The sequence below is a fragment of the Uloborus diversus genome, chromosome 1 (assembly GCF_026930045.1).
Source record: "Uloborus diversus isolate 005 chromosome 1, Udiv.v.3.1, whole genome shotgun sequence".
NCBI classification, from domain to species: domain Eukaryota; kingdom Metazoa; phylum Arthropoda; class Arachnida; order Araneae; family Uloboridae; genus Uloborus; species Uloborus diversus.
The window spans coordinates 63,125,771-63,152,306 of NC_072731.1; the positions used below are offsets into that span (position 1 = coordinate 63,125,771).

Sequence of the window (26,536 nt, forward strand, 5' to 3'; positions counted from 1 at the left end):
TGTCCTTCCGCTACCCTTAACAAATACATAATTTATATGCTTAAAGTAATACTATTTTTTAAAACTACAGTTGGAATTGTAATGACTGAACATTCCTGTATGTGCTCTAATTTTTATAGAATTTTCCCTTTTATAGTTTAGTTGAACTTTTGGGGAGAACATGTTAGCGTGAAAATCATGTCGCAAAAATGTTCTTCTGTTACCGTTTTTTAAAATTTGATTAAAAAAAAAAGTTACTAACGAAAAATTCTTGGATTTGACTTTTTTGGCAACTTACTATGAGGTGTATAAAAGTCTGCATCAGTTTTTGAAAAAATATGTATTTTGATATGCTCACAGACAGAAATCCATCGATTTTTTTTTTGTAAAAACCTTCTTTCCGTTACCGCTGGAATTCACCATTTTTGCTCCATTAATATATTAATGTTTTAAAAAATTGCAGAGTTTGAGAGCAGAGATTCCAATGTAAGGGAAACTTTTCTCATTTGTTGAGAATTAATAGTTTAAACCATTGAAAAAAAATGAATTGGACTGTTCCACGAATAAGAAGTCACTTTGTCCCGCACGTGACAGTTCATACATTTCATTTAAAAGTACCTAATTATTTAAAAAATTAATAACAAAATCTTTTGCTAAAGGAATCACACCTTCGTTTGTAATTTGTTAAGCAATAAAATTTTTAATCACATTACTCTTTTAAATTATTATTTTTAATGAAATATATGAGGCGTCATGCGCGGAACAAAGCTACTACTTTTCCGTGGTTTGGCTCGCATATAAACACTGGCTGCGATTCGGGGGGGGGGGGACTGCCCCCGTACTTTTTTCATCATCAAAGATTACCTCCACTTTAAGATTTTAATTTCAAGTCATTCTGTGTGGGTGAGATTACCCGAACGTCACCAAATATTACTTAAAACTTCAGTTTTAAAACTTCAATTTAGAAAATTTTCTGGGAGAAAATCTCCAAGCCCCTTTAAATTCAAAGATGACCTAAATTTGCATAAAAAGACTCCAAAATGAGGGGGGAAACCAGGAAAAGAATCCTCCTAGCTACCGTAAAACTGCATTTTTAAGACTTCTACTTAAAAAAGAAAAAAAAAGAAAAATGTGGGGATTTTTTTTTCTTCTGAAGTCCTCAATGGAAGTTCAAAACTGAGTTCTTAGTAGAGCCGACGCCGAGGTGTGAAGGGTGCCACCCCCCACAGTTTTTCAGAAGTGGGGTCGCCAATTTCATAAAGCAATAAAACAAACAAAGAAAAAGGCAAACTCTTCGTGTTTAAAAAATAATTAAATAGTAATTATAAATGAACAATTGAAATAATGGTGACAGAAAGTATCTTTTCTGTAAAATTTTAACAGAAAATGTAATCTTAAAATGCAATTTAGGAGCATCCTTGATTCTCTTTTATTAAGATTATCTAAGTAAGAGCTGCGGAAATGTAAGCTTCAAACATTTTTAACGCAGAAAATGATGTGTATTCAGTACACTATTCACTAGGCCGCAGAGTGGGTATGTCAGCCTAGTTGGAAACTATTTGCCCGGCTCAACTTAAAGTATTGTGCATAGAGTAAAATTAGCATAATGGGAGGGAGGACCGGCGACAAAATTAGCATAGTGCACTTCTCGTCTCTCGGCGGCCTTGGTTATACAAAACCATGCTTCATGGTTCTTCAGTTTAAAAAATAAATAAATAAATAAATATGATGACTTCATAGAGGCCGCCGAAAGAAGAATGCATGGGTCGGTGAAATATATTTGAAATATATATATAAAAATAAATAAATAAATAAATAAATAAATAAACAAATATATATATATATATATAATATATATTTATTGATTGAAATATATATATATATATATATATATATATATATATATATATATATATATATATATATATATATATATATATATATATATATATATATATATATATATATATATATATATATATATATATATATAAAACAGTTTAATGCTAAGAGAGAGTGCGCTTCCAACGTAACCCCATAAAAATGTCCTCTCAATTAATCATTCATGGTCGAATAAATTCCGTCTATCGGACTTCAATTTAAAAAAAACTCCATGAGTCTCTGAGGTCCTTTTCCTAATATTACCGAAGATCCTTAAAATTTTCATTGTTAAGGCTTCAATTCAGAAAAATTTTCGCGGGAGAACTCCCAAACCCCCTACCCCTCTAACAGTATTGAAAAGCGCTTACGATTGCGTTAATTGAATTTCAATTTTAAAAATTTGCCAGGGGAGGACACCGAATCTCTCCACCCATAAACTTTACCAAAAATCTTCTAAAACTGCGTTTTCTACAGATCGAAATTCGTTCGAGAGATTCCCCCCCCCCCCTCTTCAACAGCGTCGAAAAACGTCTTAAATCACGCTTTTAGAGCTTCAATTTCGAAACATTTGTGTGAGCGAGCCCCTTCAAAACTCCACCCCAGGGCCGCGCCGTTCCTTTGTACAAGGTCGTGCGGCGCACGATGGCGCCAGAGCCAAAAAGGCGCCGATCTCTACCGATCGAAAATGCTCCAAATGAAGGGGGGGGGGGGGGGGAAACTCTACAAAAAAGTAAAATTGAATTCTTCATTATATCTAATGGCGGCCGTGAAATTATACTGCTCATTGAAACAGTTAAACCGTCTCGCTGAGAATCTTACAGGAAAAATTGTGTCAAAACTTGTTGTGTCTAAACATGCTAGACAAAAGCGCAATCTCTTACACTAAAAACAAGTGACTTTACTTAATGCATACCTTAGCATTTTCCTTTTAAATGTGAAGCCGTGAAAACTATTTCGGTATGTCTATTGTACACAAGGTTGAGCATACGAGGTGCAAGAAATGTTTGCTATTCCCCATTTTGGTTCTTGCGGTGAATATCTTGTATTATTATTTGTGCAATTATAATCTTGTGTGCTTTTTAATTCGTGGTAATTCCACTGCTCGTCCATTTGCACATTATTTAGATGTGCGTAATATTCATATATTGTAGACAAGTTGGTTTAGATTAACTTTTTAGTTCCGAAAAGTAACGACTCGACCATGATTACTCGATTCTCTTCCCCCCCCTATCTTTCTTTAACTATTTGTTCATTAAATTTATAAAAAAGGCTTTGGAGAGACTACGTATTTGTTTCAGATATTAAATTCAACGCCTTTTGTAACAGTTCCGTATTTTAGAATTTTTAATTTTACCGGAAATGATTCCAGTTTCAGATTTTAAGGAGGAATATCCTATACTTCAGAAATCTATTTAATAGTCTGTTGTCATGTTTTGACAGACATGAAACTTTGAATAATAATTATTTATCAATTAGAGTTTAGAGAGATATTTAGAGCGGCGTTGTGACTTTGATATTTAAAATATTTTCTTTTTCCAAAAACGCATTCAAAGGCAGGGTTCGTCAAACCGGGCCCAGTCCGGAAAACAAACAAAATTACTTAGAATGTTTTACAAGACATCAAAAAATATAGAAATATTTTTCCACATTATTACTTGTCAAAGAATTTCTTTAGTCTTCTCTTTCATACACGTGTGGTATTTGAATGAAGCACCGGTTCCGCACAAGTTTTATCATTGAAAGAACAAAACTATAGGGGCGTCAGTGGCCAAGAGGTCAGAGCAATTTCTTGACGTACTTGAGGCGGTTGGTTCGAATCCCACCCTCGCTCCCGATGTTCTTTTCCTTCCTTGTGCTGTACAGTCTTTCATGTTCTATACTATATGGGATAAAAATATAACGTATGTAAGGGAGGCGGAAAATGTCCTAAGCTTGTAGTCCTTATCAAATAAAAACCTGAGCATTAAGCTTCGAGAAGAGAGAAGAAGAACAACAAAACTAACACAGAGAATGTTTAGCGTACTTATGGTTAAGTTCTTGCTATCAGGATTTAAAATATATTCTCTGTCAACATGGAATTTTTAAAAGGCTACTAAATTGATCTGGACTATCCGAAAGGTCGGATAAACGAGTTTTCTGTATGAGATAAGCTCATATGGACAGTGGATTAACTTAAGAGGGTTTAAGAGTGAGTGACCATTTGATGGATTTACGACAGCATAACATGCTTATTTTAATTTTTTGTCGAAATTGATTCATAAGTATTTTTAGTGAATAAGTTCTGAAATGAAATTTAGCAAATAAAATTCTTGTCTAATAACTATGCTAGATTTTATAGAGCATTTAGAAATGCAATTTCCTAGCAAAAGTAATGAAAAAAAAAAGTACATCATTTACATCAGAAAGATAAAAACTTGATGCCAGGCAACGGTTGAATAAGGTGAGTTATATTTATTTATTTTCCTCTTTCATGTGCAGTTGTGTTCCCATAGGTATACTCTACATACGTCGTATGCTTTCAAATAATTTTTAGAATTATAGCGTGTACCCTCAAGCTTCAAAAGTTTTCATTTATAATTCAGATTCTATCATCGTAGTTCAAATTTTTCCTAAAGCAAAAATAATATATTTATGCTAACCACATTTTCCCATACGTAACCTTATTTCTTCATATTTTATAATTTCTTAACACTTATTAATATATACACTATATATAACACTTATTAATATAATTTCTTAACACTTATTAAATCAATGCCTTTTGAACACCTTATAATCGCATACACATATACTATTGTGCATAGTGGATTACTGGGAGTATACCCCCAGAAATATTGATGGGAACATTACTGTTCATGTAGTATTGTTAACCGAAACATATGATTTTCTAAAATAAGTAAATAAAACCCCTCTTAACTGATACATCTCAAAGGCGAACACCCGTCTTATGCGGACAATTTTTAATTCCCCAGTTCCAATGCAAATAACATTATTAAACCCCTGTCCTGTGAACACCTCTCTATTGCGGACAAAAAATTTTGTCCCGTTAGTTTCCGCAGAGGGGGGATTTTACTGTAGATAAAAAAAGTAAATAAAATAATTTTAACAATAATAAATAAATAAACAAGTACTTTTAAATATATCAGAGGAACCAGACACAAGTTATATTTTCCAACAATACTAATGTCAGCATAAAAACTCGAATATCTACTTTTCGTTAAATATCTGTAATCCTATACAAAATTAAGCTCAAACAATATTGTTTGCTAAGAATCAAGCATTTTCAAGTATGTATCCTAAAGAAAAGCCACATGATTTTTAGTTATGACAAACTATAGAATTTCTTCGGGCGATTGATTGAAATTTGTTCTTATAGTAAATTTTCGTTCAATTGGCGATTAATTTTGAGTTTTTTAATTCCTTAACCATCTTGACTTATCAGCAATAAGAAACTATAACGTGTATTTTTTTTGCTTATTTGCGTTATCTAAAATCTTAAGTGATTATGAATTTATCATAATGCATCAAAAGTAATGAATAAATGTTATCTAATCCCAAGCGGCAATAAATTTCATTAGTATTTACACATTGCATTCAAGCACTCCATAAGATATTGGATCTTAAAACATCTTTGCTAAATTTTATTTCCTTTTACGTCTTTAAAAATCCATAATATCGATTTTACTTCAAATTTTATAAATAAAAATTAAAATAATAATTAGTGGTTTTCAATTCCATCCTTTAAAGTTCTAAACATTATTCATTTTCGTAATTATATTATTTTACTCAATAAAAAACAGTTTGACTGCCTCTTATTTTAGTATATGTTTATGAGTTAGCAATTTTTTTAGTTTTAGATTTTCTTCTTCTGAAATTGCCCGTATTTTGCGTCATTTTGCTCGTATTTCACTGGTGTTGATTAGTTTAGGTTAATTGCTATGCAGTATCATGACTTTTTTTTTTGCCTACGATTTTATATAATTTATATTTATTCTAGGAAAAGCAAAGAATGTAATAATTTGAGTAGTGGCAGTTTTTACAGGTTTAGGGACACGTCACATTGCGTATTTGGGAGCCCCTTTGTCTACCGCAGAACTATGCAAAACATTTATCATGATCATTTTTAAGTCTCCTTCGGGTTTCCTATTTTCATATAGTCCCCTTGGAACTGCAACTTTCAACAGTTGCGACATGGTAAATCCGCTCCTGAATTTGAGATTCTTCTCAGCTGAGATTTTATTTTCACATCATACTTTTGAGTTTTCTCCCTTAAGTTAAATCGTTATATCAGGCAGATAATTCATGAAATAAACTTCAAAGTTTGTAATTTAATTGAATTTTTGTTTTCAATTTGATCCTCTTTGATCCAATTTGTTCTAAACTATGCCTTGACCATCACTGAGACTTTCAATTACTTTGAAAGAAAAGAAAATTCGTAACAATTCTTAAGTATTACCCACACCCACAAACTTATAGTATACAGTGCAGTATTTAAAAAAAAAATGTTTGATCGAACTCTGATTGAAGTTTGGGGCGGATGGTCACCAAAAGAGAAAGCGAATTGAAACCAAATTACATTAAATTGTTAGTAGTTTTGCAATAAAAACACAAAAAGGAGGGGGGACAGAGTCTCTTTCGCGTTCTTCTCAACTACACAGCAATATAGATATATATAGATTATATTTTCCAAAATATTTTGAAATAAAACAATAGGATGACTAGAAAGACAAAACAAAGGAAGAACTTTACAGAAACAGTTCTAATAAAAGTGAACAAATACTTATTTTCCATACCCGTCCGCTGCTGTCACTGCACATTTTTCTACGGGCAAAATTTTGTTCACTTAGCAACACGTGCGATGTCGCATTTATTTCAAATGATACTATATTTTACTTCTATATAGTGAAGATATAAATCACAGAATAAACGGGCTCAGTGAAGCAGAAAAGTTCTCCGATTTGTTTTCCCGCTCGTTTACCGAAATTCATTGGTGTCTTATCCGTAACGCCAGTGTCAAACAATAACCACCGGAACAAAGAGATTTGGTTAGATGCGAGATATTTTGAGGCTTGCGTCTTCAATAGTCTCTTTATGCAATGTTAACATTTTAACAATTCATTTGCATCATGAGTCAGGCAAATTCAAAAAGATTTTCATTTCTCTATTTTTTTTTTTTTTTTAAATTTAGATATTGAAGTAGCAAAATTTACTTAATAATATGATTGCACTTACATTGTACTCTTTCAAACTTCGTACATAAAACACTTTTTGTTGCACAGTTTGTTTTCTAAATTTAAATTTTAATGAAACATTGATAAAATTTATAAAGTGTAACAGTCTAATGCAGAATAAAATAAATTTATCTGTTTTTATGCGTAATGTAATGTTTTGCTTAACAATATTATACGATTTTAATTTCAAGATGGCGCTATGAGCAGTTGTTCAGAGACAACTGAAAGTAACAAGTTGTTGGATGAACTCCTTGCTTTACTCGTTCCCTGATCTTATGTTTAAAGAAATATTTGCCTCTAAATGATGTATTTAGAAGCATGAGAATAATAATAATAATAATAATAATAACAACAACAACAACAATAATAATAATAAAAATAATAATAATAATAATGTTGATGAAGATGATCGTATTGCAAATAATAATAAAAATAATAATAATAACAATAATAATAATAATAATAATAATAATATTGATGATAATAATACTGATGATGATGATGATAATGATGATAATAATAATAACAATAATCAGAAGAATAACAATTCCCACTTCCAAGGAGCTAGTGACTCTTATCATAAGCTTTTCAACTTCATGATGTACTGTAATTTGTTTTTTTAGTACTGCATAGCTTAAGAAAATGTTTCTATTAGGCTAAGATCTGTCAAAACGATAAGGTGATTTATAAGATAACCAATAAAGTTCTTGCCGTTTTTAATGACAGAAAAAAAATATGACTTACAGAAAGTATAGCCTATTGTTCGTGCTTGAAGTAATCTACATCGTCATCGAGGATCTTCTGCCAACGTGTCTCTAGCTGTGCAATCCCTTTCAGGTAAAATTTGGGTGTCTTGAATGCAAAGAAAGCTGTGAGTGCTTTGTGCAGGTCCACTTCTGTTATGAAGGATTTTCCCCGAAGATAATTGTACAGGGATTGAACGATGTGGTAATTTGTTGGTGCAGGATTAGTTGAATACAAAGAATGTCACGAAGTATCCCAACCAAGTCGCCCAGAGCCGGATTTACATATCTTACTCCCATGGGCCCGAACATTTTTGCCGCCCCCCCCCACTTGTTACTTCATTAAAAAAAACGGTAATTTTATTCAAGGGTATAATGTTTCGATTTTTATAACTTTCTCTTCTGTTCGTTGCATAGTGAATATAACAGAATATAAACAACCACGGAGACCCCTATTTTATAATACTAAATGTTCACTTTATCAATGGTCAAAGTTGCAGTCGTTAATATGTAGTTATTGAACTCCGCTAGTAGTTGACAGAACATTTGACTTCTTGTCACATTTTTTTTGAATAGTTAAACTTTTGTAAATTGTTAGAAAAGGAATTACTTTCTTTGACCCAGGAAACAGACGTTGTGAGTATGGAAACCCATTTTCTTAGAGAAATGAGCATAACACTATAGTAAAAACAAGTAATGTATGAAAAAGCTTTTTTAAGGCAATTCCTACTTAGGTCAACGTAGAAAAATAATACATGTACTCTATTAAGCACCATTTAAGCGTTAAATAGTTTAACTTTCTGATGAATCATTTTTCATTTTAATGGAGCTTTAGGTATTGTTTTAAGCCCCGCCTCGTTTAAAAATCAACCATTTAAGTTTATACTTCAACAACTTTGTTCCGGCAGTATTTAACATGCAGTTTGTTTTGATTTGTTTTATTTCATGAAACATTTTGAACTTGCACAGTGAAATGATGAATAATACAATGTGAACAATAAAAATGAATATTAATGAATTTACTATTGAAGGCTCACCTTAATATAGCATGAAATTAGTTTCATTAAAAAGTTCACAATGATTAGTTAATTAATTACTTTGATTATAGAATATTGCATTGTCATCGCATCTGAGGTCGTGTTCCAACCCAGAAAGAAATCTAATGACAAGAAGTGGGTTAAAATTGAGCTGCATGATTTAAACAAGATATATATAAACAATTGAATAGCATACTGAAAGGCAATGCCAAGTAAACTATTTCTCATGAAAAGAAGATTTTATTGCTGAAAATATTACGTACTTTGTTACAGAAAGGTATGACAAGAATGGGATAAAATACGGAATTGAAATAAATGACAAGTTGCGGGTATGCTTAAGAGTGTTTTTTTTTTCTCTTACATTTTGCCGTGGATACAAATGGGTCTAGTTCATGAAAAAAAAAACTAATTCTTATGGTGGTAGAACTCAAAAATTACTTTTATATAGCTATGATATCTTCATTATTTTTCCAATATGATTTATATTTTTATATATTTCGAATCTTACGCCATTACACTACTTTGAACAGATTCAGTCCCACTCGATTCATTATGGTCGTTTTAAAAACTAACAATGCTCATGCTAGTTGAATTCAATTAATATTTAGAGGAATTAAACAAAAAAAATCAACAATATTGAAACACTAATTTTTCTCAAATTTAAAATACCTTGAACTTCCAATTCGAACAACATTAAACTAAAAGGATGATAGAGAAACTCAGAAACTGTGCTTTTGAATTTGCAACTAAATTACAACAAAAATAATTAAAATAAATAAAACTATTTTATTGCTGAATTTTTTTATTTATCATTAATCAAATTTAGCTATTTAATCATCAACACTCAACAAGAATTTTGAGTAAGAACGGTCTGAAGCACCGACACAGACAATGAGTTTTTTGATGCGATGATTTTTTTCATCTTTAACTCGTCACATGAGCACAACTCAAATACTTATATCATATTATCAAGTTTTGGGCACATTAGTTTGAACGTATATTAAATGGCTTGATTAATGATAAAAAACATTCAGGATAGAAAAAAGACCTAAGAAATGAGTACGTTCCAATAAAACTATGATTTGATTTATATATACAAAAAAAATCAGCAAGTTCCTTAAGACAAAAGCACTTCAAATACTTAAATTCAAAGGAAATTCACTACTGGTGGGTGAATAGCAGTAAGAAATTAACATAATAAATAACATTATAGATATATAAACTTACAGTTGAAATTTTAAAAAAGGTGTTTGCACTTGATTATTAACATATTTAGAATACGAATAATAAGAGCTGTTTCATTAAAACCTCTTACGTCTTGTTTACTATTGGCAAATGTATCAATAACCTCATTAAAGTCTAATTTAACAGTTAAGTCATTTTCAATAGCCAAAATCGATGAATGAACTAATTTTTGTTGGCCTACTGCACAGTTAGTTGCTGGTGTGCATAAAAACACTTTAAGGCAAATGCTTATGTTAGGATATAAGCAGGCCCGGACTGGCCATAGACTTAACCGGGACTTTTCCCGGTGCGCCCTCTCGAAAGGCGCCCTTCTGTTCTTTTCTTATTTTTCGAAACAATGTTTTAGAAAAATGGAAATAAATTATGTGGAACAAAGAAGTGATTTTGCATGTGAATATTTTCACATGCAAAAGCAATGGTCTTCTTATTTATATAAACGTTCCCTTTTATTGCCCCCAATAAAGGCAATTAGTCCCCTCTCGTTTCGTAAACGGTCTGCTCCCAGGGCATCGTTTGTGGCTTATCTTTTGCTCCAAGTTTCAATTCTGAGGACAAAAGCGGACCCATGGTGTTTCCCCAATAAAAAAGGGATGTGAGGGTGAAAGTGACAGCACATATCTATAGTCAAGAATACGAGAATGGTTTGATTTATTGACTATACTTAAGTTGCTGTAAAAGAGCGAATAGCATGACTCCCTGTTCTGGTAACGACCATGAGTGCAATAGAAGCAAGAAGACAAATAATATTAATTTTTGAAATCTGCGCATTAAAAATAGTGTAATGTCGAAATAAGCCGCATAAAAGCAATAATTTAGTGGATGGATGAACACGATGACAGAAGTCAGATGTCGTATTTTTTGTCACTTCACAAAATAACTTTTAGGACAAGAGTGAACGGTGATTCCTAGATTTTGGAGTCATGGCGCCCTTTTTGGAACTAAGATATTCGCATAGCGCCCTTCCCAAAATAAAATTATGACTTGTAACTGGCAGTCAAAAATAAATACAAGTCGTGTATCTGCATTGAATAGCCCTTATTTATCCTGTAAAAAAAAAGTTTAACAAATATTAAGTCTAAATTAATTGAGAAAAATAGTTAATTTTCGATGTGGTCCTAGGAGGACTGCAGGGCTCCCCTGGGCACATTTGAGGAATTACTGGACTAAACACAATAAAGATGCCGAAAAACTTTAGAGATAAAACATTTTTCAATTTTAAACTAAGTTTTGTCAATTAAAATCATTACAAGTTCAAGATCTTTGTGTTCAAAACATATTCCAGTTTTTTTATTTGGATTTAATTCTTTCACTGTCTTTTTAGCCAGATGTGTGTACAAAGGAAGGGGGTCATGGCATAACCTTCGGCATTGAAATTGTTAGGAGTTAACTTAAGATATTTTTTAAATCTCATTTTGGGGGTCAAGTTCTCGGGAGGGGGAGCGCTGCGTAGCATTTGGAGGAGGTTCGTCATTGCCCTGGCGGTGGGGGGTTGTCGCCCTTATGTAAAAAAAAAAGCTACAATACTCCCTTAAAAATATTAATATTTGAATTCCTGCATAAAATCATAATATTATTACATTTTATGCTGCCTTTATATCATTTTGGGAAGTTTTTTCATCTGTGTTTCCCTCAGATGAAGCTCGATACCGCGCCCCCCACCCCTCGCTATCCTGTTGACTCGTGAAGTTTATTATTGATAAACTTTGCATCAATGAAACAACGCAATTCATTATGAGCGGAACAAAGTTTGAGTTTGAAGAAGGAATGTATAACGATGTTGTTAATAAGTAAAACGCAAAGCTATTACTTGTGACGTCGCGAAGGGGGGGGGGGGTCCGCCTCGGGGTTGACTGTCTGGGGGGGGGGTGATACCCAAAGTGGAATTACAAGTTTTTGATAAAAATGAAGCTGAAATGCAATTTTAAGACTTCTAATTTGAAAATTTTACAGGGGATAGGTCCGCCCGTACCCCAATATTTCCCACCCCACACCATGGAATCAATACGTACTACTATAATCAGAATTAGGTTCATATTGTCAATACTTAGACCTAGTAGTGACCTCTTATAACAAAAAACTGAAAACCCATTAGCTTTCCATGTGTGTAAAATAAGTTCAAAGTAATTACGAGGCCAACAATTTCACACACACCCTTACTTTTTTGATCTCTCGACGCACACATGCGTCTTGGGTAGTTACATAAAAATCATTCATAGTTTTTATTTGCCTCATGTATATTATCCCACAAAAAATTTTGTTTTTCACAAATCACAAATACAGTTGTTTCTGAAAATTGTAATATTTTCATGTTTACATAGAATTTAAAAACTTTTTTTTTGCTTTTAGAGGGAGAGGGGAGGAGGGGTGACACATCACTAATTACCGCTCCAAGTGTCACCCATGCTAGGTACGCTACTGGTATTACAAATATTAATAAGAGTCAAGAAAGACTATATTAGAAATGGAATGTGAGAAATATCGAAGTAACCTTATTCGTTTTCTATCTGCAGTTAGTTTTTACATATCAGGATAGTATAAAGCCTAAAAAATAAACAGCACTTTTTTTTCACAGAATAAAAGCTAAAGATTCTAACCATTAAAGCATTTTATGAGGGTCTTTCGAAGCATTCTTATACTGTGCAAGAGCTTTTGACTAACTATCTTTTGGTAAGCAGAAAAAAGGGAGCATACATGTAGACCACACACTTGTTTTATGGCTTTAAATAACGCCTTTTAAGATGCTTTATATCGATAAGGATCTGCGATGCTTGGGTCCTGGGGGATTCATAGCAGTGGATTTCTGTTGGACAAGGGAGGACAACTATCATAAATTTTATGCAGGTAGACTACAGAGGTCCAATTGCCGTTACTTACATGAATCGAAGAGTAATTTGGATCAGATTTTTGCATTAGTGAACAAGTAATTTTGAAGCGGCAGCAAAATTGGATATATTAAGTCAAGGATCTTTTCAACAGAAGGTTACTCGTTTCAGTTTTCATTTTCTTTTTATTGCGAAAATATTTTCCTTCATGTATAATCTTAAATTATAGAATTACAATCTATGAATCATAATTAATGGCATTATGATCTATGTGCTGCGAAATGACAAAGGATATTGCAAAATGTTCGAAAATACATATGGTTAAAAAAACAACGTACTCAGATAAGTTGAAAGGTCTTGTGTTATCAATTGAAAACTATTATTTTAAAAGGTAAAAACTACTAAGATCAAGCCTGTCCTTGAACTTTTTTTTTTTCATCGTCCCTCTGTTTTTATTATGATTGGTAGTTTTTATGACGGCTCTGTCTAGGTCGGTCACGCCAGTTTTCAAAAAAAAAAAAAAAAATCTGACACTCAAAAAGCTCTAGAAACTTAAAGACAACAATGCCATGAAAATGAATATAAACGTTTAAAATGTTCGTTTTTGCTATATATATACTTTAAAAATATAACACTTTGGACAGCGAGAATTTCTGAAATGAATTTTCAGAAATTAGATCCTGATTTAAGAATGTGGAGGAAAAAATATCATTACGAAAAACTCTCTTGTTTTCTTATGCTAACAAAAAACTTGTAATTTCAATTTTACTTAAAAAAAATAAGGAATTCTTAAAGGAAAAAAGGAGGCAAGGGGAAATTGGACATGGTCAAGAAATTTATTTGTTCTTCTTTTAAACTGAAATCTTTGAGTTTTCTTGCAAAAGTTTTATTGATTAATCAAATCAATTCATTTATTCCTTATAATGGTCACAAAAAATAATAGTAATTTTAAATGTATATCCATACATAAAAAATGATTTCTCAAATAATTTAATTTCAAGCTTTTCCCAATAGTTTCAGTGTTATTAAAATGATATTATTTATTACGTATTGCAAAAAGGCGATCAGGTGCACTGGATAAGTTAGAGTTCGATTGGTTGTATTTTCCCCCAAGATATTTGCTATGACATGATCATGTTACTAATAAATAAATATAGGATTTGAAAAAAAAAAATCAGACTTTAAAAATAGATTTTAAGGACGCTAGGTATTACTTATGTTTTATTTATAAAAAAATATGTCTTGCAAACATTAAGAAAAAAAAAATGATATTTTAACTCATTTTCATGGTAGCAGTTACTTTATAGCATACATAAGCCAATTTCATTACAAATGCATAATTCGTATAAAATTTGACGTTTGAAATGTGAGATGCAAAAAAAAAAAAAAAAAAAAACAAGCAATATTATAAGTACAAAACAAATGCGTAAACATAATTCGAATAATCTTTTGATTTTGAGGACTGAAATCAATTAATCACTAATGTCATGTCTCATGTTATATCCGCACTAAATTCTTCATCTTAATTACTCTTTATTAATTTTCATTTTTGATAAATTATAATATTTCTTGATTTACCCAATTTGTAAAATCGAGTTTCCCCTTCATGACTGAATTCCTTTTTTGTATTGCTATTCATCCAAAAACATACCTTTTTTTTAAGTACATTTATAGAAACTAGTAATGGCCTGATATTCATTACCACTCGCTCCTACTCTCAAAATAATTGCATAACTAAAATGCTTTAAAAGAGCACCATGCAGATATGCAAAGATTTTTACAGGGCCGATCCTAGCAGGTGTGCAGAGTGCGCACCGCACAAGGGCGGCCAAAGCAAGGGGCGGCCGCAGGCGGCATCATGTAGTTCTTTTAATCAAGCAAAATTCCTCAAGAATTTCTCACAAGATGACATAATAAGTCGAATAAATATGCAGAATTTTAAATGTTCAATTATCAAAGTGTTTGCCAATTTTCCAACAGCTTAGCATATTGAGAAAAATGGAATGTTAGACTCACATGCTTCATTTGGTTGCATAATTTGTGACAGAACTGGTAATCAAGCATGGATACAGCAGGGGAGGGGCAATAATGGAAATCTATTCCCCCACCCCCCCACCCGAAGCATAAAAGCGTGCCTTCTAAAGGCCACTAATACTCATCCCCAGCCTTCCCCAGCCTTCCAAGCTTTTATTCACCCTTAACAATGAAGACATACATATTCTATGTAAAAGGAAAAAAAAAACTATGCTGATAGGATACTCTCGCAAGTATTTCAAACTACAAATTCTGTGTTCAGCAGTCGTGGATGCGTGGAGACTGGAGAGACAATGGAAAATTGCTACTCCCCTGAGAGTCAAACATATATAATCAACAAACTAAAATTTTTAATTTTACAGCAGTTTTTTCTAATTAAAATCACGAATGAACTGCCCGGTTACATATCAAGTAGGAGGACAGGGCCTTTGCCCCGGGTAACAAATTTTAAGTGTAGCTCCAAAACGAAGATCCAAAAGGATGCCTTGACCTTTTTGACAAGACTAAAGAAGGCTTCAAACTGCGTTTTTAGGACTTCAATTTCGGAAAATTTTGCTGGTTGAACCATCGATCTTAAAGATCCAATTCAGTCTCTTATTCACTCTTTCTATTTTAAATTTAATCAAACATAGCCTAAAAATGATCGCTCTAAAATCCAAAATGTCTCTTCTGGGGACAGCTCTTCCAAACGTCATCAAAAATTGCTTAATTGCATTTTTCAAATTTCTTTTCGAAATTTGCGGTAGAGGCCCCTGAAATCCATTCCCTAACATTACTACCAAAGATGGTCTGAGTTAGCGGCCCTCAATCCTACCCCCCTCTCACTTAACGTATTCAAAAACAAACCAAAATTGCGTTTTTCAATCATCAGTTTCAAAGAACTTTGGGGGAAATACCGCGGATCCCCCTTTTCTCCAACGTAATCACTATGGCTCAAACTTTCGTTTTTAGATGGTTCCGTGAAGCCACCAAACCCTTCCTACTTAAAATAGCCTGAAATTGACTTCAGTTTCAAAAAACAGTTCTTGAGGGCACACTGAATCCCCAACCGCTCTTTGTCCCATCGTTATCAAACAATGCCTAAAATACGATTTTGGGACTTCCATTTCTAAAAAATTCCGGATAGCTTACGTAAATTTTCACGGCGCTAGGACATCCGGCATCCCCCATCAATCGGAGACAAGTCTTTAGTTATTTTTCAGATATTAATATCGAAAAATATTCAGAAAGATCCGCTGAAACTTCTCGGTTTCCTTAACGTCACCAAAGATAGTACAAAATTGCGCTTTTTAGAGACCTAAAACCCTACCTTCATAAAAATAGCCTAAAATTGATTTTAATTCCGTAAAATATTTCTCTCCGTTCGGAGTATTTTCCCCTATCGTGTCCAAATCTAGCGAAAAATGTGTTTTTGAAACAATAGTGCCGATAAATTAACAGAGGAAAGATGCCAGACCCCCTACCGTCACCAAAGACAGCCTAAATTTGAGTTTTAAACTTCAATTTTGAAAACTTTCGATAGGAGACGACCGAATCTCCCTCCCTCCAACAACGTCAACAAAGATAACACAAAATTGCTTGTTCCAAACTTCCGTTCCAGAAAATTTTCTTTAAGAGCGCCAATCCTTTCTAAACTAAGGTCAGAAAAAAATAACTGCAATTTAACATCAATTTTTAAAGAATTTTAGGAAAGAACTCCAACATTACTTTCCCCTCAAATCTCGAAAAATTTCCTAAAATTGCAATTTTTGACGTCAATATTGAAAATTTCTCCATGGACCTTGAATGTTCCCGACTCTTTTGTCCTAGCAACCAAACACAACCAAAGATTAATTACAGCTTTTTTCATAACCCAATTTTGAATATTTTCTGGATGCGATCCCCCCCCCCCCCCCACCCTGTTTCTTCCTCCTCCGTCTTTCCTCTGATGTCACCAAAGACAGACTATAAAATGCGTTTTTACGACTAGTACATTTTTTGTACCTATTACTTTCTTCAAAGATATAAATTGTACCTAAGGAGTTTTTTCTAACTTTTTACATGAATTCATCCTTCTCCTGTTTTGTTTTTCTTTTTTTAAAAATTAGATCTTGATACAGAAATTTGAAGAAAGATTTATATAGATTTATATGGGCGTTATAGTCAAAACATGCAAATTGCTCTTCAGGGGCGACACATCAGGTCTTTGCACACAGGCGGCCGACACCCTAGGATCGGCTCTGGATTTTTAACAATCCAAAGAAAAAAATTTACTTATGAAATGATATTTTTAATTTATTCTTTTTGAGTTTTTAGCACAATAAAGTGGAAAAAATATTTTAAAACAGTCTTTGAAAACGGACAACAGTTTGAATTGTCATGTACATACATCTCTTTTTAATTTTAAATTGCAGAAGCATTTTGTCGAAAATGACAAACTAGCATATGCAGGGACAAAAAAAAAAAAAAAAAAAACCTGAGCATGAAAGCTGATCGCACAGAGAAAACCTCGTCAGCTTAAAGAACCGACAAATTCATGTAATAAAATGATAGCGTCATGTTTTAAAAACAACAGCAGATACCAGTGAAAAAAATTCAATCGACAACACACAAAAAAAGTATCACTGCAAGAGGTGTTGTTACTTAATGCTATTGAACTAGTGAATGATGCATTTCAGAAGAAAGACGAACAAGCAATGAATTTTCGGAAAAAGTTTCTGTTGAGAAACATTTTGCAAATCTTCTCATTCTTCGAAATTAAAAATTATTCCCCCCAACCGCCCCCGCGACGTTATTCAAATTTTCAGGGTGTATTTTGGTGGTCTTTCGTCTCTTTTTTTATGGGAGTCTCTTTCTAGGGGGTAATCATTAATATTTAAGGGGATGTACCAACACTCTTTGGGGGGAGGGGGGAGGTCTCTTCTACTATTTTTGAACTTGCAAAAAATATGACTTCTCGTTTAGACATTTTCAGCAACAAAAAAGGGCTTTATTTGCTTCTCAATGATTTTTTATCCTTTTAAAAATGGTCGCATTAAATCTTAATTTCTTAGATATTATGGAGACTCAGTCGGCGCCCTTCAACTCAGCTTTCCCGCGCCCTGTCGATCACCCAGTCCGGCCCTGCGCTTAGTTCTTGATCTCATAAATCCTATTTTGAGAAAGACGAGTGAAACGATTCCGAATTAATTGGTCAGTTCGAACCACTTTATCCTCCCTTCCACCCCGAAAAACGACTTTTTTTGATCTTCGTGTTCCGTTTTGTCGAAGCAAGTTTCTCAAACTGGCGAAACGAGAAATTTCCCGGTTTGAAAGGTGAAAAATTCACCGGATGAACTTAAGTACGGTCTGACTTTTGTTTTAATTTGAATGCGAGCTGGGTTGAAGGGTTGCTTTCAAATATTTTTCTGCGACGAAAAAAAAAACTTTTTTCTTAATATTCTACAGATGCATGGTGGATTTAGGAAATACCGTGGCTGCATACATATTTCCTGTTTGTTGCGGGTCAAAGGCCTGTAACTATAAAATATAGCATCTTCGCTTAAAAATTTACATCTGGATGAAAGTAAGCCTATATGCTGACCACAGGCATTTGCGAGCTTGGGGCTAAAGCTCTTTACAAAATCCAAAAATAAAATATTCTTATATTTTCTCCTTCTTAATTAGGGTCTCATAATTGGAAGCCCGTGGCCAATTCCCCCTTTTTAGAAATATCTAAGAGAGGACACATGTATTAAACGGAGTTCAGAAGGACGAAAAACTATTCTTAGATAACGAACAATTTCCATCCAAAATGATAAAATGTTAAGGTTAAGAGCCCTTGTCTGTAAGAATCAGGCAGTTTTAAGCATTTGTGATTGTTGACAATTTTAATTTTTTTTATTTTCACATATGTTGTTCCTTATCATAAATGTAATGTAAATCCGAAATTTGAGCTTTGTCTGACTCACCATTTTGGAGAAAACAATTTTTTTTGTTTAGGGGGCGTGGCACATTTTTGCCGGTTTTTCAAATTTGCAGATTTTAATGTGCTTGTTGTTTGAAGCGACCTTATAATGACATGGATTTTTTCAATTCCATATTACTATATGGTCTTGTTAGATACTGTTACAGTTGTCAAATCGGTGACACTACGAGGGCGACGCCCACAAACTCCGTTTAAAAATGACCGAAAATGAATTATTTTCTATATTAAAGGCCAATTTTCTCAAAGCACCTTCATGATGACACCAACATTTTTAGATCATTTTCTAGCCACACTTACATACATCAAAAATATGTATCAAAATCGGTGTCACTATAAGGACGCCAGCAGATATTGGAACTTTTATTCAATAAATTTCACAAAAACACAAATATTTAGAATCTAATTACAACTGTCGCCCTCATAGCAGATATCTGATACTACATTAAGTTGATAACCAACGTGTTTGTCTAACATTTGCAGAAAAAAAAATCGGTGTCACTCCTATTATTTTTGGAAATATAATCGTTCCAAGTTAGTACGTTACGGCGTTTTTTTTATATTTATTTATTTAATATTTTCACACCCAGATTTTTTTTTTTTTTTTGTACATATTTATTTTTAATTTAATACAAAGAAGTGTACCTTATAACATAAACAGCTTTGGGCAGCAAGAGAGTCTTTTTCTTGAATAGAAAATGCCCGTTTTGATTTAGGTACCAGGTGGATCTATTGTGCATAACATGTCTAGACTATTATACCAATACTCGTCTTGTTTTTTCCGGCCAAACAAATTTATTTATTCCAATTGTTCTTGACATGCATTTGACATAAACTTGCAAATGGTCAACTTCTACTCTTTTTCTGGGGTACCATGTTTCCCCATGCTTTAGTGCAACAAAATTAGCAGTTTTCAATAAGAGATGACTGTCTTTCTGAAATTGGTTTGACTTGATTCTTAATGTTTTCTTCGTTTTGGTCTACGTTATCCTCGAATTCAGTTTCAGATTCTGAATGTTCGCTTTCTTCAATATTCTCATTTGATGTATTGAGAATGCATTCGTTTTTTTTTGTTTCTTCCATCGAAAAAAAAGGATAGGATTTGTTTCATAGTACAATACTCTGAAGCAACGAACAGTTTTTTCCCCTTTACGAACTGCATTTCTCATGTGGTGTGCAACTTGACAGGGATGTTGTTTTTTCCCAGTATTTTCACCAATCGTAAATTGTTCTTATAAATACTCCTTCTGCTTTGAAGTGAACTTGAACTGAGCTCGTAAAGATAGGGACCATCCAATTTCATTAAATTGAACTTTTGGCAATGCAGGGGTATTTATTAGTTGAAAATTTGAAGCATTTATATAAGATGTTTGTAAGACCTCCTCTCTATACCATACCATCTTTCGTATAAAATCCATTTGCAAGTTGTTGTCAAATGTATGTCAAGAGCAATTGGAACAAATAGATTTGTTTGGTCGAAAAAACAAGATGAGTATTGGTATGGTAATCTAGACATATTATGCACAATACATCTGCCTGTACCTATATCAAAACGGGCATTTTCTATTCAAGAAAAAGACGCTCTTACTGCCCAAAGCTATTTATGTTAAAAGATACACATTTTTGTATTAAATTAAAAATAAATATGTTCAAAAAAACTATCTGGGGGTGAAAAGATTAAATAAATAAATATAAAAAAACGCCATAACGTACTAACTTCGAACGATTATATTTCCAAAAATAATAGGAGTGACACCGATTTTTTTTTGTGCAAATGTTAGACAAACATGTTGGTTATCAACCTAATGTAGTATCAGATATCTGCTATGAGGGCGACAGTTGTAATTAGATTCTAAATATTTGTGTTTTTGTGAAATTTATTGAATAAAAGTTCCAATATCTGCTGGCGCCCTTATAGTGACACCGATTTTGATACATATTTTTGATGTATGTAAGTGTGGCTAGAAAATGATCTAAAAATGTTGGTGTCATCATGAAGGCGCTTTGAGAAAATTGGCCTTTAATATAGAAAAAAATTCATTTTCGGTCATTTTTTAAACGGACTTCATGGCCGTCGCCCTCGTAGTGACACCAATTTGACAGCTGTAATAGTATCTAAGAAGACCATATAATAGTATAGAATTTTAAAATCCATGTCATTATAGGGGCGCTTAAAGCAACAAGAACTTTAAAATCTGCAAATTTGAAAAACACGCAAAAATGTGCCACGCCCCCTAAATTAAAAAAATTAATTTCCCAAAAACGGTACGGCAGACAAAGCTCATATTTTGCACAAACATTACATTCATGATAAGGAACAGCATTTGCAAAAATAAAGAAAATTAAAAATGTCAACAATCACAACCTGCCTGATCCTTACAGACAATGGCTCTTAAGGTGGGTAAATTATGGCAGCTGGGTGATTATAACCAGTGAAATTTAAAAATAAAAAAAAAATTGGTCAAAGGCAAAACAAAATTTGAAACAGGTTTTTTCAAGCTCGATTTGTACATTTTGTTTTAGGAACATGTAATACTTGAATAGTGCAGAAAACTAATGGGCACCAACAGGGGTGGACTGTCCCGCCGGTAAATCGGCCCGATGCGCCCTCAAGCCTGAATCCCTTTTTTATTTAAAAAAAAGTATTTCTTTTAAATTAATTTATTTTTTAAATGTTTTAGTGCGATTTCCTTTTTTTTTTCGCTCACAAACCTGTGTGACTTCCCTTTCCTTTTTTTTCTTCTTTTCTTTAATCTCGTAAACCTGTGTATCATAGTTTTTTATTTTTTTTATTTCTTTCTTTATTTTTTTTGTTTGTTTTTGCACCTTTTTTTATTGCACCTTTATTTTTTTATTGCACTTTTTTTTCCTTCCTTTGGAGGCCAAGGTTGACGCCTTCTTAAGGGATCCAGTCCGCCGCTGGGCACGAATTCATATGGGGGCACATATCGCACCCCGAAACAAGGAAAGTGACACAACTCAAAACAATAGCATTGGAGAAAATCAAGGTTTTACGCAATAGTAGTTCTAAGCGATTTAGTCTCAAATATTACAATACTCGAAAAAAAATTATAATTGTGATATTTAGTGGTTAGTTTTTGTTGTCTAAATTAATAATGCATACTGAAAGTAAGGAAAATTTCCTTCTAAATTGTAAAATTTTAACTATGTGTCGCCATTAATTGTATCGTTTTTACTCCACCACGCATCAATTATGTATGCTAACTTTGTGTGAGTTTTGTGGCAAGACAAGACATTAAATTTGGATTTTAAATCAATAGCTAGTACGTTTTTTCCAAATTTTGAGCTGTGTCACTTTTCTTGCCTTAGTGCCAAATGTGTACCAAATTTTGTTCCGATTTCATGCAGTAGTTTTTGCACTACAAAAGCAGTAGTTCTGGCTTCAAGAAACTGGTCACACACATAGAGACACGCACACAGATAGACAGACATTTCCAAAACTGGTCAAAATGGACTCAGTACACTTGAAAATGTGGAAATCTTTTGAAATTCGAAAATGTTCGCTAAACCAATACTTTCTTTTCTTTTCTTTTTCTTCTTTTTTTTTTAATTTTAAGGCATAGAAGAAAGTAACAAGTGCTCATAATTACCTCACATGTGTTCAGAATTACTTGAAAATATCCCTTTTTGCTATTTTTGGTTGGGTAATTAAAACCACTCAATTAGGAGCCTAAGTAAATAGCTTAGAGGGTTAAATATTTCTTGATTTATTTTCAAAGAGTTTTAATCCCCCTAAACCTTTAAAACTTCTTTTTTCAAGGAAATATAAAAAAGTTTTAAAATAAAAAAAGTCAGACGTGGTCAAATCTACCCCTAAGTCCTACCGTTAACCCCCCCCCCCCCCCAACACTTTTATTAAAAAAAGGTTTTGGAAAAAGTTTTTCCCATGGAGATTCAGTCTTCTTGCTTTCAGAATCTAGTTTCCTGAACCCACAGTCGCAAGTAACCAAGATAAATGCCTCATGAAAAAAAAAAAAAAAAAAGATGAAAAGACATCCATCTTACAAAAGATTCTAGTCTCACTTCTTTTGCATTGAAAAAGGCATTCCTTGCAACGCCGAAAAACGTGCATGCAGTAATAAGCAAATTTTGAGCATAACTCTATTTATTTTTCATTTTACATCCTTTATTCATTAAAAAAGGAATAATAAAAATCAAGTCACTAAGTAAGACGCTATGAGCTGACTAAAAAGAGAAAAGAAAACGAAAAAAAAAGCATACACACGATATGAACTAATAACCGCCTCCGTTCTGAAGTCGTTTAAAAACAATGCCAAACTTAAATCCACTAAACTCATAATGGGATCATAAGAAAAACAGCGCCAGGATGATTCGAGTCCCTTTATAGAAGCTTCTATATAGGGACTCTAAGGATGATAAGTAGTTTCCCTGCATCTCTCTCTCAGAGAAACATCTTTTACAGAGTTTTCTTTTTGTGAAAATTATTTGTATGGGGTAGGAATTCCAAAGTGGGCGCCGTGGAAAATTGGGAATCTTGTTGGGAAATGAACGATCATTGATCATAACATCTTGATACACTGAGTGAAACAAGAATGGGGTCGTTTCCAAAATTTAGAAGTATTTTTTTCTGAAAGAGTATGCTTAAAAACATAGGATCTGACCATTTTTAAAATAATTTGTTTAAGTTTAATACTTTTAAAAAATTACTTAAATCAGTGCGCATTCATTGTTTACATTTCCTGCCGATGACATCACAAATGATTAAATGCCATTCTGTATTGCCATTCACAGAGCAAAATATTTAATTCGCATCTTTACTCACGTGCAAGCGTAGAGCTATTTCATTCGCTTCTTGATTATCATAACGTGGAAACGCGGTCCAAAGATGCGCCAAAGAGCATCATTTGTGACGTTACCAAGACCACGCCTTGTTTGAAAAATCGGACATTTTAAAAAAATAATTAAAAAATAACTGTTGGGAAAATAAAAGAATTTTCTAGGTCCATGTTTTTTTTTTTTTTTTTTGCTTATTCTATCAATTAAAAAATTAATTAAAAATAACTGTTGGGAAAATGAAAGAATTTTCTAGGTCCATGTTTTTTTTTTTTTTTTTTTTTTGCTTATTCTATCAATTTCAGTGACTAAAAGTACTACTTTTGACTGGAGGAAACAACCCCATTAGACTTCAGACTTGATATTTGCCGCATCACGAAAGTATAGTGCACGAAAGTTTCACGTGTCGAACATTTGTTAAACAAAACTTGAAATGTTACTTTCTCCTGTCAAGTCAACGTTGTTGTATCCTATTGATGATATGTTTGTTCTAATGAACCTTCTAAGCGCCGGAGGTAGTTGTGAAGCACCCTATATAGTGCGCCTTCGCGTTGCTGGCACTCGTCGGAAGAGTTCAAAGACGTCAAATTCGCAGGAAATGGGGAGAGCAGTAGACGCGATCAGCTAATCAAAGCTCCCACGATGTACTCATTAACGCGGAGTATGGCGCGAGTATTCAGCTAAAATTTATTTCTTAGAGTTAACAAACACCGACACTTCATGAAAAAAACTTTTTTCACCAACGCTTGATTGTGGCAACCCTCGTTTCTTTTGTTTTCAACTGATTTTGAAGTGGAATCGGCTAAAGGCGAATGCCAACAATCCTGAGGTGCAGTGTACAAACGATTTCATCCTTCATGCATAAAAATAAATAAATATAAAAGAACTGTCTGCTAAAATATCATTGAATGGTTATATTAGTATTGGCGGAAATTGGGAGTTTTTTGAACGTATGATTTGCGTTTTGCTTCAAACAATCATACTGTAAAAAAAAAAAAAACGCTTACGCCAGCGGAATTAAAAAGTAAGTTTACAGCATCTTAAACAGTGATAAACATTACTTTTTAATAACTGATTTTCATAATGCTATAAGAACTAAACACTAGCGTTACTCCACCACTAGCACTAAACACTCCACCACTGGCGCCTCCAGAGTTTAGTCCCCCGGAAGAAGGAGGGGGGAGGGAGAATTGCTTCATAAAATCCTTACATATATGTATACTGACGAAAAAGAATAGGGAAGTTGCAACCCATTAAATGTTCATATTTTGACTATTGGATATTGTTAATTGACCCTCAAAACTAAAAAATTCACCATCGCCGAATTTTAAAACACTGTGATTGATTTTTAATGAATTTTTAAGAATCCACGCGCAAAAGTGCGCTCTTCTGAAACATCATGAGCTCACGTCACAGGGCACTAATGGGCAGCCTTCCGCCGAAGATCCCTTGTTTTCGCTAGGGACATTTTGAGCGCGCTGATATTTTTATTTTTTAGAAATTCAATAATCCTTTTGAACACACTATATGGAGGCCGGATTCGTTAAAGCACAATCTAAATAATCTTGCTCAAGTAACATCAATGATGATATTCGAATATTTCCGAGAGGATGAGAGGTTTAATGTTCCAGAAACGCGAGGAGTTAAATGCGAGGCAGTGTTGCCAGATTGGGGGAAATTTCTCCATTTTGGGGAAATCTGGTGCTCTCTGGGGAAATTTTGGGGGAAATGGGTTTTGAGGGGAATTCTTTGGGGAAAAATTTTTCCCTTGGGGAAAACCTGGGGGGAAAAAACCTCGGGGAAAAAAGATTTTTTTTCGAGTTTAAATACGCGTCAAGAAGTAGTGGGAACATTGTTTGTATCAAACAGCGTTGGGTTAGCTTTGCTCAACTTCATGGAATTCGCATAATGTGGAATATTATGCTATGGAATTCGCATTAATGTTCTGCATGAGTAACTAGTTGATACGTGAAACAGGTAAAAATAAGTGTGATGAAGATTGTTCTTGGATAAATATATACAAAAATCATAGTTTAAATGTGCATACAGAAGCAGAGTAGTAAATGCCAGTAGAAAAAAAAATATTTGGTTATTTCTTATCTCTCGGTCAGGCGCTTGTATTTATGACTAGTGGCACTCGCACGGCTTTGCTCGTAGTAGAAAATTAAAAGGTCTTTTGGTCCCCCTGTATATTTACAAATAATGCATGATGAATTTCTCGCCAATTGGCTTGCCCAAGTTACGGTTCCACGTTATGATAACTTGATAATTTACTCGTCCATCTCATGATAATTTTGCTCGAAAAATGTTCTGAAAATTGGAATAGAAAAAGAACAAAATCAAATTTTCAAAGTATCGCTTAAAGGTGCACACACCCCATGCTACAAACTAATTCTATGCCAAATTTCATGAAAATCAGCCGAACGGTCTTGGCGTTAGAGATCCTGACGTTAGAGATATGTGCGTTAGAGATCCTGACAGAAAGAGATCCGGACAGAGAGATATCCAGACAGAGAGACTTTCAGCTTTATTATTAGTAAAGATAAAGAAAGATAAAGATAACGAAGACAAAAAAAAAAAAAAAAACGAAAATGTGAAGAAAAAAAAGTTGGGGAATTTTATAAGAAAATTTGGCTATTTGGGGAAAAAAATTTTTTCAAGAGACAAAAATATTAGAGGAAGTCGATTCATTTTATGAAAATATTAGTGGAAAAATAATTTTTGCATTTGGGGAATTTTGGTAGAAAACATCGCTTTTTGGGGAAAAGTTGGAAGGGAATTGGGGAAATCTGGATTTGACCATCTG

General features: G+C 33.3%; 1 protein-coding gene across 4 annotated transcripts in view; it reads right to left on the reverse strand.

The window, feature by feature from the left end:
- LOC129234614 (bestrophin-2-like) overlaps positions 1 to 26,536 on the reverse strand; it is a 77,322-nt gene that overhangs the window by 48,218 nt on the left and 2,568 nt on the right. The window contains exon 1 of one of the 4 annotated variants that reach the window (XM_054868645.1): positions 6,654 to 7,334. The exons of 2 other annotated variants lie outside the window; for them this stretch is intronic. The gene's annotated coding sequence lies outside the window, so the exon portion shown is untranslated. Of the gene's footprint in view, positions 1 to 3,515; positions 3,631 to 6,653; positions 7,335 to 26,536 lie in introns of those variants that run through there. One more of the 4 variants, XM_054868644.1, reaches the window with a different exon arrangement.